The sequence below is a fragment of the Homarus americanus genome, unplaced genomic scaffold, assembly GCF_018991925.1.
Source record: "Homarus americanus isolate GMGI-L3 unplaced genomic scaffold, GMGI_Hamer_2.0 scaffold51476, whole genome shotgun sequence".
Taxonomy (NCBI): domain Eukaryota; kingdom Metazoa; phylum Arthropoda; class Malacostraca; order Decapoda; family Nephropidae; genus Homarus; species Homarus americanus.
In genome coordinates, this window is record NW_024736148.1 from 3,925,140 (window position 1) to 3,938,731 (window position 13,592).

Genomic DNA, 13,592 nt, shown 5'->3' on the forward strand with positions numbered 1-13,592 from the left:
TCCTCCTTGACATTCTACTGGCCGCTCCTGTGATATTCTGCAGCCCATGTTTTAAAGGATCATATTAGGTGTTCAGAGTTGCGGGGCGATACTGTATATGGGATCCTGTGTGTGTGTGTGTGTGTGTGTGTGTGTGTGTGTGTGTGTGTGTGTGTGTGTGTGTGTGTGTGTGTGTGTGTGTGTGTGTGTGTGTGTGTGTGTGTGTGTGTGTGTGTGTGTGTGTGTGTGTGTGTGTGTGTGTGTGTGTGTGTGTGTGTGTGTGTATGTGTGTGAGGCGGCAATCATACTGTCATTGGGCCAAAATCATTGTCATGCCGACTTTGAAGAACTAAACGTAATTATGCACAAGAATTCAGTTGCAACATATTCTTGCCAACTATGAACCTCTAACATTACCTCTTAACTTCTGTACATAACGATGTCTTGTTCCAGACATTTCAACACACGTGTCAGGTGACTCGTCAAATGAGCCCGTCTATGGGGCCCTACCAGCCCTCAGTTGTAATGATCCGTAGTTCTCATAGGTCCTAATCTAACATATCCCAAACATCAGGACAGTCCATTAATTCTTATGGGTCCTCCTCTTGATTTCACCATCCATCTTCATCCACCTATTATATTGACTCCTCTGCAGGTCTTTGAGCACAGAACCTCAGAGAGAAGATAAATGATGCCTAGAGGCGACAGAAGAAACAACCTTGTTGATCGTATCATTAACCACCACCACCACCACCACCACCACCACCACCACCACCACCATCACCACCCACCACCACCACCATCACCACACCACCCACCACCCACCCACCACCACCACCACCACCTACCTCCACCTCCACCTCCCTCCACCTCCACCACCACCACCACCACCACCCACCACCACCACACCACCAACCACCACCCCACCACCCCACCCACCACCCACACCACCCACCCACCACCACCACCACCACCTCCACCACCACCACCACCATCTTATAAGTGTTAGTCACAGCTCTCTTTATACCCCGCCAGATCCCTCATCAGTGTACGTGTGTGGGTATAGTGGACCCTGTTGGTACCCTCGTGTGTGGGTCAACATCAACCCCACGGATTACCCATAAAGAGGATCTCCCTGAGGGAGGATTCACCACCAACGCCAGTGATCCTGACCAATGAGTCACCCCCCTACATGCGTGACGTACACTCATGCGCAGCTGAGTAAACCAGGTGAGGGGGGAGGGTTATACATCATGCGCTGATGACCAGGCACCAAGCAAACAAGTACACTGTCAACGTTCGTGCCTGCTGTTGTCTCCAGTGGTACAAATTGTCTACAGGTGGTACAAGTGTTCTCTTACCTGTGAATGTACCTGTAATGTAGCCACCAAAGGTGGTGGTGGTGGTGGTTGTGTTGTTGTTGTTGTTGTTGTTGTTGTTGTTGTTATTGTTGATATTTTGGGTGTCCAGACCATAACTTGAGCTGCCACGTACCAATGACTCCATTATCACAGAGGTACCTTGTGTCATGGTAGCTATTGGTTTAGTGTAGGTCTTAAGTCATTGTGGGGTTGTCCAGGACTCTCACCCCATGATCGACGCCCCTCATGATCGACACACACACACCATGATCGACACACCCATGATCGACACACCCCACCATCGACACACCCACCATCGACACACACCCCACCATCGACACACCCCACCATCGACACACCCACCATCGACACACCCCATGATCGACACACCCCACCATCGACACACCCACATCGACCACCATCGACACACCCCATCATCGACACCTCACCATCGACACACCCCACCATCGACACACCCCACAATCGACACACCCCATCATCGACACATCCCATCATCGACACACCCCATCATCGCACACCTCACCATCGACACATCCCATCATCGACACATCCATCATCGACACATCCCATCATCGACACACCCATCATCACACCTCACCATCGACACACCCCATCATCGACACACCTCACCATCGACACACCCATGATCGACACACCCATGATCGACACACACCCCACAATCGACACACACCCATGATCGACACACACCCTATGATCGACACACCCCATCATTGACACCCATCATCGACACACCCCCATCATCGACACACACCCCATGATCGACACACACCCATGATCGACACACACACCCCATGATCGACACACACCCCATGATCGACACACACCCCCATGATCGACACACACCCCATGATCGACACACACCCCATGATCGACACACCCCCATGATCGACACACACCCATGATCGACACACACCCCATGATCGACACACACCCCATGATCGACACACCCATGATCGACACACACCCCATGAGTCGACACACACCCCCATGATCGACACACACCCATAGTCGCACACCCATGATCGACACACACCCCATGATCGACACACACACCCCATGATCGACACACCCGCAGTCGACACACACCCCATGATCGACACACACCCATGATCGACACGCCCTCTTATTGATCGCTGAAAGACGTGACTCACTGCCGGGTCGATATAAAGAGCATTTTATCACCCCACATGACAGCCGTGAGTCATTGTCATGGGTCTTTGATCATGGGCTGTGTGGTGGTCGTGGAGTGAGGATGTGGTCATAGGTGAAGATTTCTCTCTCTCTTCTCTCTTTCTCTTCTCTTTCTTTCCTCTCTCTCCTCTCCTCTCCTCTCCTCTCCTCTCCTCCTCTCCCAAACCAAGCCTCTTACTTCCTTGAGGATATTGCCCCTATATCACCTTCTCACCTGTTTATCGCCCTTTTACTTCCCTCTCACCCCACTCTTATTAACTTATGGCCTCTTATTCTCTTCCTATCCCACTCAACCGTGTCTCGTCCTCCGCTACAGCCCCCTCTAACCCCTCTCAGCTCTTCCCCTCTCCTACTCATCCCCACTCCGATCCTTTTCACCCCCACTCCAGTCCTCACCCCACTCTGATCCTCTCTCCTCCAGCCTCTCACCCTTACCTGCTCCCATCACCTCTATCTCCTATCTCTTCCCCTACTCACCCCCCACTCCGATCCCTCTTACCCCTACTCAGACCCCACTCACCCCCCACTCAGACCCCCTCCACCCCCACTCCAGCCCTCTCACCCCCCCTCCAAGCTGGGTCGTCGGACGTCTCCAGTTGGCTTCCCCCATACAAAGAGAATATCGATGGCGAGCTGTAAGTGAAGACGGGCGGATGTCTCTCTCTCTCTCTCTCTCTCTCTCTCTCTCTCTCTCTCTCTCTCTCTCTCTCTCTCCCAAATATAACCACACATAAAATATTTACGGTAGAGTCACCAGGTGTTATTTATCCTTTTTTATTTTTTTTTATTTATTTATTTATTTATTTGTTTGTTTATTTGTTCATTTATTTGTTTATTTATTTTTCTATGACGTAATGAGTCTTTGAAAATACTTCCTTCTTTTAGTTGTAACTTACGAGAGAAAATTAGTTGATGCTAGTTGTGGTGGTGGTGGTGGTGGTGGTGGTGGTGGTGGTGGTGGTGGTGGTGGTGGTGGTGGATGTAAAATTGTTAGTTGTGGTGATAGTGGTTGTAGTATTGATGGTTGTAGTATTGATGGTAGTGATTGTTGTATCGTGATGGTTGTGGATGTAGTGTTGGTAGTAGTTATTGTTGTGGTTGTAATGGTTGTGTTGTAGTGTTGGCAGTAGTTATTGTTGTTGATGGTTGTGGTTGTAGTGTTGGTAGTTATTGTTGTGGTTGTGATGGTTGTGGATGTAGTGTTGGCAGTAGTTATTGTTGTGGTTGTGATGGTTGTGGTTGTAGTGTTGGTAGTAGTTATTGTTGTGTTGTGATGGTTGTGGTTGTAGTATTGATGGTAGTGATTGTTGTATCGTGATGGTTGTGGATGTAGTGTTGGTAGTAGCTATTGTTGTGGTTGTAATGGTTGTGGATGTAGTGTTGGTAGTAGTTATTGTTGTGGTTGTGATGGTTGTGGATGTAGTGTTGGTAGTAGTTATTGTTGTGGTTGTGATGGTTGTGGATGTAGTGTTGGTAGTAGTTATTGTTGTGGTTGTGATGGTTGTGGTTGTAGTGTTGGTAGTAGTTATTGTTGTGGTTGTGATGGTTGTGGATGTAGTGTTGGTAGTAGTTATTGTTGTGGTTGTGATGGTTGTGGTTGTAGTGTTGGTGTTAATTATAGTGGTTGTGTTAGTAATATTAGTGGTGTTCGTGGTGGTGGTAGTAGTAGTAGTAGTAGTAATGGTAATAGTAGTAATAGTTGTAGTAACAGTAGTAGTAGTAACGTCAGCGTCATGTCACCAAACTTGGCTCACCACCACAACAAAGCCAACACAATCACCAGTCACGCATAACTGCTCATGTGGGCCACTGCTGGTGCCTGGAGGCTTGACCAGTTACCAGGCAAGGTCACCAAGTTATATCCTGGACAAGGTCATCGGTATCCTCTGAGAAAGTCACCAGGACCACCAGTCAAGGTCACCAAGTTGTAGCCTGTAACAAGGTAACCACGCTTAGTCACCTGGCAAATTCGCCAATCAGCTTATCAAGGTCACCAAGTTGGATCCTACAAGCTGTACAGTTGCTAAGGTTGAGTCACCAGGTAAGCTCACCAAGGTATATACTGTGGGAAGCTGTTCACTAGGCTGACTCACCACACAAGGTCACCAAGAATGTTAACAAGCACTTCTGCGATGTATCATGCTCTGAGAGACACCAAACTGAGGTGTCTGGTAAGGTCACCACGCCTACACACACACACACACACACAGCTGATGGTAATGGTAATGAAGATCAGATAAATCACCATAAAAGTAATATTAATTTTACACTATTACTCATCAGGATAATGAAACCGTAGTTATTATTATCATTTGTACATGAAAAGTAGTAGTAATAGTAGTAGTATTAAGTAAGTAATTAGCAGTTGTAGTAAGTAGCAGTAGTAGCAGTTGTAGTAGCAGCAACGTGATAGTTTGTTGTAGTAGTATTAGTAGTAGTAGTAGTAGTTTTGTTGTAGTAGTATGAGTGGGTTATAGTGGGGCAGCTAAATGCCATTTTTCAAGAGAATCCTGCAAATGGCGATACAAGCACCAAATTTGGCATGGTAATTCTCTAATGGTTACTAGTCAAGTCTGCCTGATTGGCCATTTGAAAATCCAAGATGGCGGCCATTTTTCAAGATGGCCGCCATATTGGCCTTCAAAAGTTGATTTTTCTTATAGAAATTGATGTAGTTGGTCAATCTGGGTGATCTTGGTATCGATATGTATGTTTTCAAGCATGCTCAGATGGTTTTTTATAGTTTTAAGTCCATTGCAACATTTTTATCCACATAAAATAACACTTTTAGTTAAAAAATATAACAAAAAAGAACTTACTAAAAAAAAGGTACTCACTATTAGCACTGGTTCCTGTGACTTCTCCTGACAGTACATCTTTGTGCATTTACTGCTGTTCACATATGCAGCTGCAAAGTGCTGTGCAAGAAAGTCCAGAGCGAAAGCATTTGCATCTCTGGTTGCAGTCTTTCTTACAGGAACATTTGGTCAGCTCCTGACAGCATGTCGCAATCGGGGGAAGAGTCGTCCAACGTATCTGCCATGCCTCTCCCTTCTGCGTCCATCCCCAGTTGACAGGACTGCTGGTTTCTGGATTGGAGATTGTTGCCTGTCCCCAGATGATACCAGCCTGGTAGGCAGCCCGCTTTGCATGTTCCTTGAGGGCTGCCTGGGTTGGTGGAATGGAGTCATATGGTCTCTGCTTGCGGGAAAAAAGATTTAGTCTTGCCTCATCTACACCAGTGGCTGCACTAGATCTGTCGTACATGAGGACAACAAATCTTTCCAGCTTCTGCAGGTCAACATCAGCAACTGTTGTTGGACATTGGCTGAGTTTGGTGAATGTTTCTGAAACTTCATCACAGACATTCCATGTCTGCCATGCAGATTTCTTTCCTTTCCCACGGAAGCCAGACACAACGTCACAGCCAATGAAAGCATGAAAGTATAGGATCCCACTAGCTTTCTTAGGCCCTATCGCAGAAACTACATCATGAACTGGAATCCATCGATGACTGGCTCCTTGGCCAAAGGTAATCCACATGTTATCAAGATCAAGCTCCTGTGGTGATGGCAGTACAGATACTGCTATGACGACCACGTCAGTGTCATTGGCTTTGATGATGAGGGACTTGCTACCTTCCATTGCTGCATCCCTAGCATGCACAAATATTCGTGTGTCTGCTTCCTCATGACAGCATGGAGCCACAGCTTCTAGGGACTTCTCTGTGTTGCTAATGGCATCTTCTCCCTTTGTCACAACCACTGTGCTTGTCGTCTGTGCTTCACACATTTTCTCCGCGAGAAAATGGAATAGTTCTGTCTTGTTTTTGTCATCTCGCAGAAAGCTTCTCCAGTTTTGGGGAGTCTTACTGGTTCCTGTAGCTCTTCTCCTGATCCCCTTTCCTCGTTTCGACCTGGCTTCAGACTTCAGACTTGACTTTTTGTACACATAAAACACTACATCCACCCTATTGTATTTAGCACCATAGAATTCCCCCTTTGGGCAGTATGTCTTCTCTGGCATAGGCATCAAAAGTCTTTGAGGTGCGTGAAGGCAGGGCATTGATCAGTGCTGAGCCATCTATGATGATAGCATCTCCATGTGGTTCTCTCGGCTTGAAGAATTTCAGCCAGTTGTGACTTCTGACATGTATGAAGCTTGCCATTGTCACTGAGGGAGGCAGGAGCTGACTGGTTCTCATGCTTGAAGAATTCTTACAAGTCATACTGTCTGTTCTAACTGGAGATGAAGAGTCGTGAGAACAGCAGACAGTCATCTTTCAGTACCTTCTCTTTGGAACTGCTAACAACGTAGTCATGCTTGAAGAAGGAGGATCTGTTTTTCTTGATTGGATGGTAGAACAGACATTTACCTTCATTCTTTAGTCCCTCTAAGAATGACTGGAATTGCTCTTTTCCTCTCCTACACCTAGTCCGATCGTTCATCCAGTGTCATTAGTCCTGTGCGATCTGTACACCATCCAGATAACTAAAACCCCGTTATCCTTGGCTCGGCTCTCCCAAGCTGGTACATCCTGTCAGTTCAGGTGCGGCTGTTTAACTGATTTGGGGTTGGTTAAGCAGCATTTGGGACACTAAGCTGTTGCAGTATGACATGCTTTTTCTTAGCTGACACTGAACCCCATGCTGGGTTGCACAGCAGTGATGTCACCAGTGTGCCCTGGTAGTGCCCGACAATCACTCCCTCACATGCAGAGACCCTCTGCATGCTACCCTCACCTAGTTGGAAAAAACATAAAACCAGTACATAAAACCAGTCATAAATAAGACAAATATATATCTGAGAGTATCAGAAATAGAAAAAATCACCTGAGCATGCTTGAAAACATACATATCGACACTAAGATCATTTAGATTGACCAACTACATCAATTTCTATAAAAAAATCATTTTTCGAAGGTCAATTTGGCAGCCATCTTGGATTTCCAAATGGCCAATCAGGCAGATTTGACAAGTAGCCCCTAGGGTATGATCATGCCAAATTTCATGCTTGTATCACCATTTGCACGATTTTTCCATTATCCGCTCTACTATAAAGGAAATCCAAGCTCTGTCTGAGATTGCTAACACAGAGCCACATGCGGCTTTTGCGGCATTCACCCATGGAGTCAAGCATCGCTGGAACTACCTGATGCGCACTATCCCTGATATTGGTCCCCTCCCCCACCCTCTGGAAGAAGCTATCAGCGTCAATTTCATTCTCAAATTAGTGAAACACCCTCACTTAACTCCAGCAGAAAGATCACTCCTTGCACTACCACCGAGACTGGGAGGTAGTGGATTGACCAATCCAGAGGAGATTGCTGCCACCGAACATCAAAACTCAGTTAAGCTCACGGCAGCCCTCATGGACCACATAATAGCTCAGAACGCAACAGGGGAGGTGGATACCAGTGAAGTAAACACGATTCGAAGGTCCATTACGACAGAACGACAGCACTGCCAAAGTGATAAGTTGCAGCAACTGTTGTTGCAAGTACCAGAGAATTTGAAAAAAAAGTAGCTATAGCGCAGGAGGTGGGCGCCTCGAACTGGTTAACTACGTTACCGATAAGGGCAAATGGTTTCAGTCTCAATAAACAAGAATTCACAGATGCCGTTGCTCTAAGGTACGGTTGGCCAGTGGAAGGTTTGCCCTCCCAATGTGTGTGTGGCTCTTTCTATGACGCCGATCACGCCATGGTCTGCAAGAAGGGGGGCTTCATATGCATGAGGCATGACGAAGTAAGGGATCTCACAGCAAATATGTTGAAGGAAATCTGCGGTGATGTCAGGGTAGAGCCGACCCTCCTTCCATTGGATGGTGAGGTTTTCCAACATAGGACTTCAAACACATCCAATGAAGCCCGTGTTGACGTCGGTGCTCGAGGATTCTGGACGAGGGGACAGCGAGCCTTCTTCGACATCAGGATTTTTTATCCCATGGCTGCATGTCACCGTAACTTAGCTCTCGATGCTGCACACAGGAGAAACGAGAACGACAAGATAAGGGCATACGGGGAGAGAATTCAGAACGTTGATCAAGGCAGCTTCACTCCTCTAGTGTTCACAACCTCTGGTTGGATGGGACCAAGTACAAGATGCTTCTACGCCAGACTCGCGGAGATGCTATCCGAACAGAAGCAGCAGCCCAGAAGTTATGTTACAGCCTGGATGAGATGTCGACTGTCCTTCTCTCTCCTTCGGTCGGCTTAGCTCTGCCTCAGGGGAACGAGAGCATCGGCCCCAAAGCTGACAACAGTTGCAGATATCGACTATGAGGCTACAGTCACTGAATGCCGCATAGATCTGCGGCTCAACTAATTCAACACAGACAGGATAGCTACTTACTGTATGTATTAGGATATTAATATTAAGATAATAAAATGGTGGCGAAGGAATGGCTATTGGGGGAGGCCATTATTTGAAGAAAAAAAAAAGATGTTGTAGTAGTAATAATCAAGGTGAATATTAAGTATAACTCCTAACCAACAGGAGAGCAAGGCAGCCATAGAGACGCGACAACCTCCAACCTCGGCAGCACTGACCCTGATAACTGTACTGTAGACTGGTGTGTAAACTTCCTGGCTGCTCCACAAATAAACAATCGTGTTATCATATCTGGTGTAACCCCTCACCGTCCACCCTGTCACCTCACCGTCCACCCTGTCACCTCACCGTCCACCCTGTCACCTCACCGTCCACTGTCCTTTCTGTCCACCCCGTCACCCCACCCTCCACCCCGTCACCTCCTGCCGTCCACCCCTGTCACCTCTGCCCACCCTGTCACCCCACCCCTCCACCCCGTCCTCACCGTCCCACCCTGTCACCTCACCGTCCACCCTGTCACCTCACCCCTCCACCCCGTCACCCCACCCTCCACCCGTCACCTCACCGTCCACCCTGTCACCTCACCGTCCACCCTGTCACCTCATACAGTGGACGTATGCATTAACAAGTTTGTCTGGTAAATAAGGAGAGGTCAGGAGTGTATTGTAATTTTGAGTGGTGCGTGCGTTAGTGTCAGGCCTCACACACACACACACACACACACACACACACACACGCACACACACACACACACACACACACACACACATATGCGGTTCTTTGTAGTAATAATTTATTCTACGATACATGAAACTGTGTGTGTGTGTGTGTGTGTGTGTTCAACCTCTCTTCTGTTAGGTCGTTAGTGTTTTCTCCTCACTCTCATTACCTGTTCTCTCACCCTCAGACCTTTAAAGGGAACTCTTAATTAAGTCATCAAAGTTAACTTCCAGAGAAAACGAAGTGATTTATCGACAATAAATACAATCACCTTTTACCCTTCATCCTTCCCCCCTCACCCCTCTCCCTCACCCCTCTCCCTCCCTCACCCCTCTCCCTCATTATCTCATCATCCCCCAACCCCTCTTCCTTTGCCCCCCTCTTCACCCTCTTTCTTTCCCATCAACCCCCTCCCCCCCTTCACACCTCATCTCCTTCCTTCCTTCCTTCTTCCTTCTTTCCTTCCTGTCCTTCCCTCGCATCCCTCCCATCCCCCACCCCCTCCCCCCCTTCCCCTCCCCTTCCCTCCACTCCTAGTTCCTCCTGCTAGTCCTTACTCACCCGCCACCAATTTCCGACTCGCACATCTGTTGACTCACTTCCGATCCCTAGTAGTGGCTGTTGGTGAGCTCATCCATCACGTGACGACCCGACCAGGACGCACCAGGCAGAAGAGACAGGGGAAGAAAGAAAGAGACAGGGGAAGAAAAAGAAAGAGAGAGACAGAGGGAAGAAAGAAGAGAGAGAGAGACAGGAAGAAGACAGAGGGAAGAAAGAAGACAGAGGGGAAGAAAGAAAGAGAGACAGAGGGAAGAAAGAGACAGAGGAAGAAAGAGAGAGACAGGGGAAGAAAGAGACAGAGGGAAAGAAAAGAAGACAGAGGAAGAAAGAGAGCAGAGGAGAAAGAGATGGAGGAAGAAAGAAGAAAGACAGGGGAAAAAGGAAGAAAGAGACAGAGGGAAGAAAGAAAAGAGACAGAGGGAAGAAGAGAGAGACAGAGGAAGAAGAGAGAGACAGAGAAGAGACAGAGGGAAGAAAGAGAGACAGGGGAAGAAAGAAGACAGAGGAGAGAGACAGAGGGGAAGAAAGAGAGAGAGAGAGAGAGGGGGGAAGAAAGAGAAAGAGAGAGAGAGGTTATATGCTCAATGTCCTTAAGTAAGTTTCCACCACTGTCTTAACGCTACACCAGACCACCTCCCAACAGACACTTAACCTGTCATGACCCATCACTCACTCACTCGCTCACTCGTTTACTCTCACCCACTCGTTTACTTTTTACTCTCTTACTCACCCACTCGTTTACTCTCACCCACCAACTCTTCAATTACTTACTCGTTCACTCTTACATACTTCTCACTTACTCATTTATTTACTCACTCACTCACTCACCCACCCATCCCCCACCCACCCACCACCCACCCCCACCCATCACCCACCCACCTACACCCACCTCCCACCCATCCACCCATCACCCACCACCCCCACCCATCACCCACCCACCACCCACCCATCACCCACCCATCCACCCATCACCACCCCCCACCCATCACCCACCCACCCCCACACATACGGGGCCAACAAAATGGTGTCAACATTGTACTGAGACTCTGACGTCATTAATTCTGTTGTTCACCACCAAGAGATCACTGAACATGGTGTGGTAGACAGTTACATAGACAGGCAGTTATAATCAGTAATATAGACAGACACTTACGGTATATAAACAGACAGATATAAGGACACACATATATACCTGCATTCTATCTGTGTCAGTATACAACATCAGTGTATTAGTCATACTCATCAACTGTGACTCATCAATCATTACTCACTCACCTTTGACTCATGATTGTGGTGCGACATATTTCTATACTCATCACTACTCATGATTCATCACTACTCATGACTCATCTCTGTATTCCTTGTGTATATCCCATCCCCACCCATCCCCACCCATCCCCACCCACCACTTACTCATGCTGGGGGAGGGGAGTACTGAATTGCATCGTTATTATTATCGCCATTTTTATTATTTTATTTTCGTTGTTTTATTATTATTATTATTATTATTATTATTATTATTATTATTATTATTATTATTATTATTATTATTATTACTATTATTATTATTTATTATTATTATTATTATTATTATTATTATTATTATTATTATCATTATTTATTATTATTTTCATTTATTATATACAGAAGCAATTGATACCTCCAATGCGTCCAATCGTCCTATTTGCGTCCATCCATCCGTCCTGAGTGCGTGCGTCCGTCCGTGAAGCAACAGTTTCTTCAAGCGATTCCACGGACTGATTGCCCGCCTTCAAGCTATGTGCCCCTCTCGAAAGTGATACCTAAAATAAGCTTAAAAATAAAATTGTAATTCAACTTAAAATTGACTTAAAATACGCCAAAAGTGAGTCCTAAAATAAGTTAATAAAATAAATTTGTTAGAACCTAAAATTAGTTTAAAATATAATTGTACCAAATGGAGTGAGAGGTTACCGTGAATAATATACCTGACTCACCGCTCACCCACCTGACTCATTATTCACCCAACAAACTCATTATTCACCCATCTGACTCATTATTCACCCACCTGATTCATTATTCACCCACCTGACTCATTATTCACCCAACTGGCTTAACATTCACCCACCTGACTCAACATTCACCCACCTGACTTATCATTCACCCACCTAATTCATCATTAACCCACCTGACTCATTATTCACCTAACAAACTCATTATTCACCCAACAAACTCATTATTCACCCACCTGACTCATTATTCACCCAACTGGCTAAACATTCACCCACCTGACTCAACATTCACCCACCTGACTTATCATTCACCCACCTGATTCATCATTCACCCACCTGACTCATCATTCACCCATCTGACTCATTATTCACCCAACTGACTTAACATTCACCCACCTGACGCAACATTCATCCACCTGACTCAACATTCATCCACCTGACTCATCATTCACCCACCTGACTCATCGTTGACCCACCTGACTCACCGCTCACCCACCTGACTCGTCACTCATCCTCCTGACTCATAACTCACCCTCCTGACTCAGCTATATGACTCGTGTGGGAAAATCACCCTTGCGACTCATTCAAGTGACTCATGACTCAACTGTTTTAAGTCATGAACTCATAATCTAACTCATAACTCACCCTTCTGACTCATGACTCATCCTTTTGACTCATAACTCATTCAATTGACTCATAACTCCCCTCTGACTCATTCAATTGACTCATCCCTCTGACTTATGACTCATCCAATTGACTCACCCCTCTGACTCATAACTGCCCTCTGACTCATGACTCATCCGTATGACTCATGGCTGACCAGGCGAATCTTAGTAGGCGATTACGTGTAGCGTCCAACAATGGTGACACAAGGAGGGGGAGGAGTGTGTGTGTGTGTGTGTGTGTGTGTGTGTGTGTGTGTGTGTGTGTGTGTGTGTGTTTATGTGTATGTGTGTTTATGCGTATGTATGTGTGTGTGTGTGTGTGTGTGTGTGTGTTTGTGTGTGTGTGTTTATGTGTATGTGTGTTTATGCGTATGTATGTGTGTGTGTGTGTGTGTGTGTGTGTGTGTGTGTGTGTGTGTGTTATGTGTATGCGTGTGTGTGTGTTTATATGTGTATGTGTGTGTGTGTGTGTGTGTGTGTGTGTGTGTGTGTGTATGTTTGTGTGTTTATGCTTGTGTGTGTGTGTGTGTGAGTATGTTTATGCCTTATGAGTGTGTGTGTGTGTGTGTGTGTGTGTGTGTTTTATGCCTGAGTGTACTATATAACCTGTACCTATATCCGTGAGGGCAGGTAGGGGGAAACTGTGTGCACGTCACTGAATATGTGCGTAGGTTGACGTGTATGTGTGTGATTTTATGTCTGTATGTACACACGTTTATATGTTTGAGTGTACACAATACCTAAGCATAT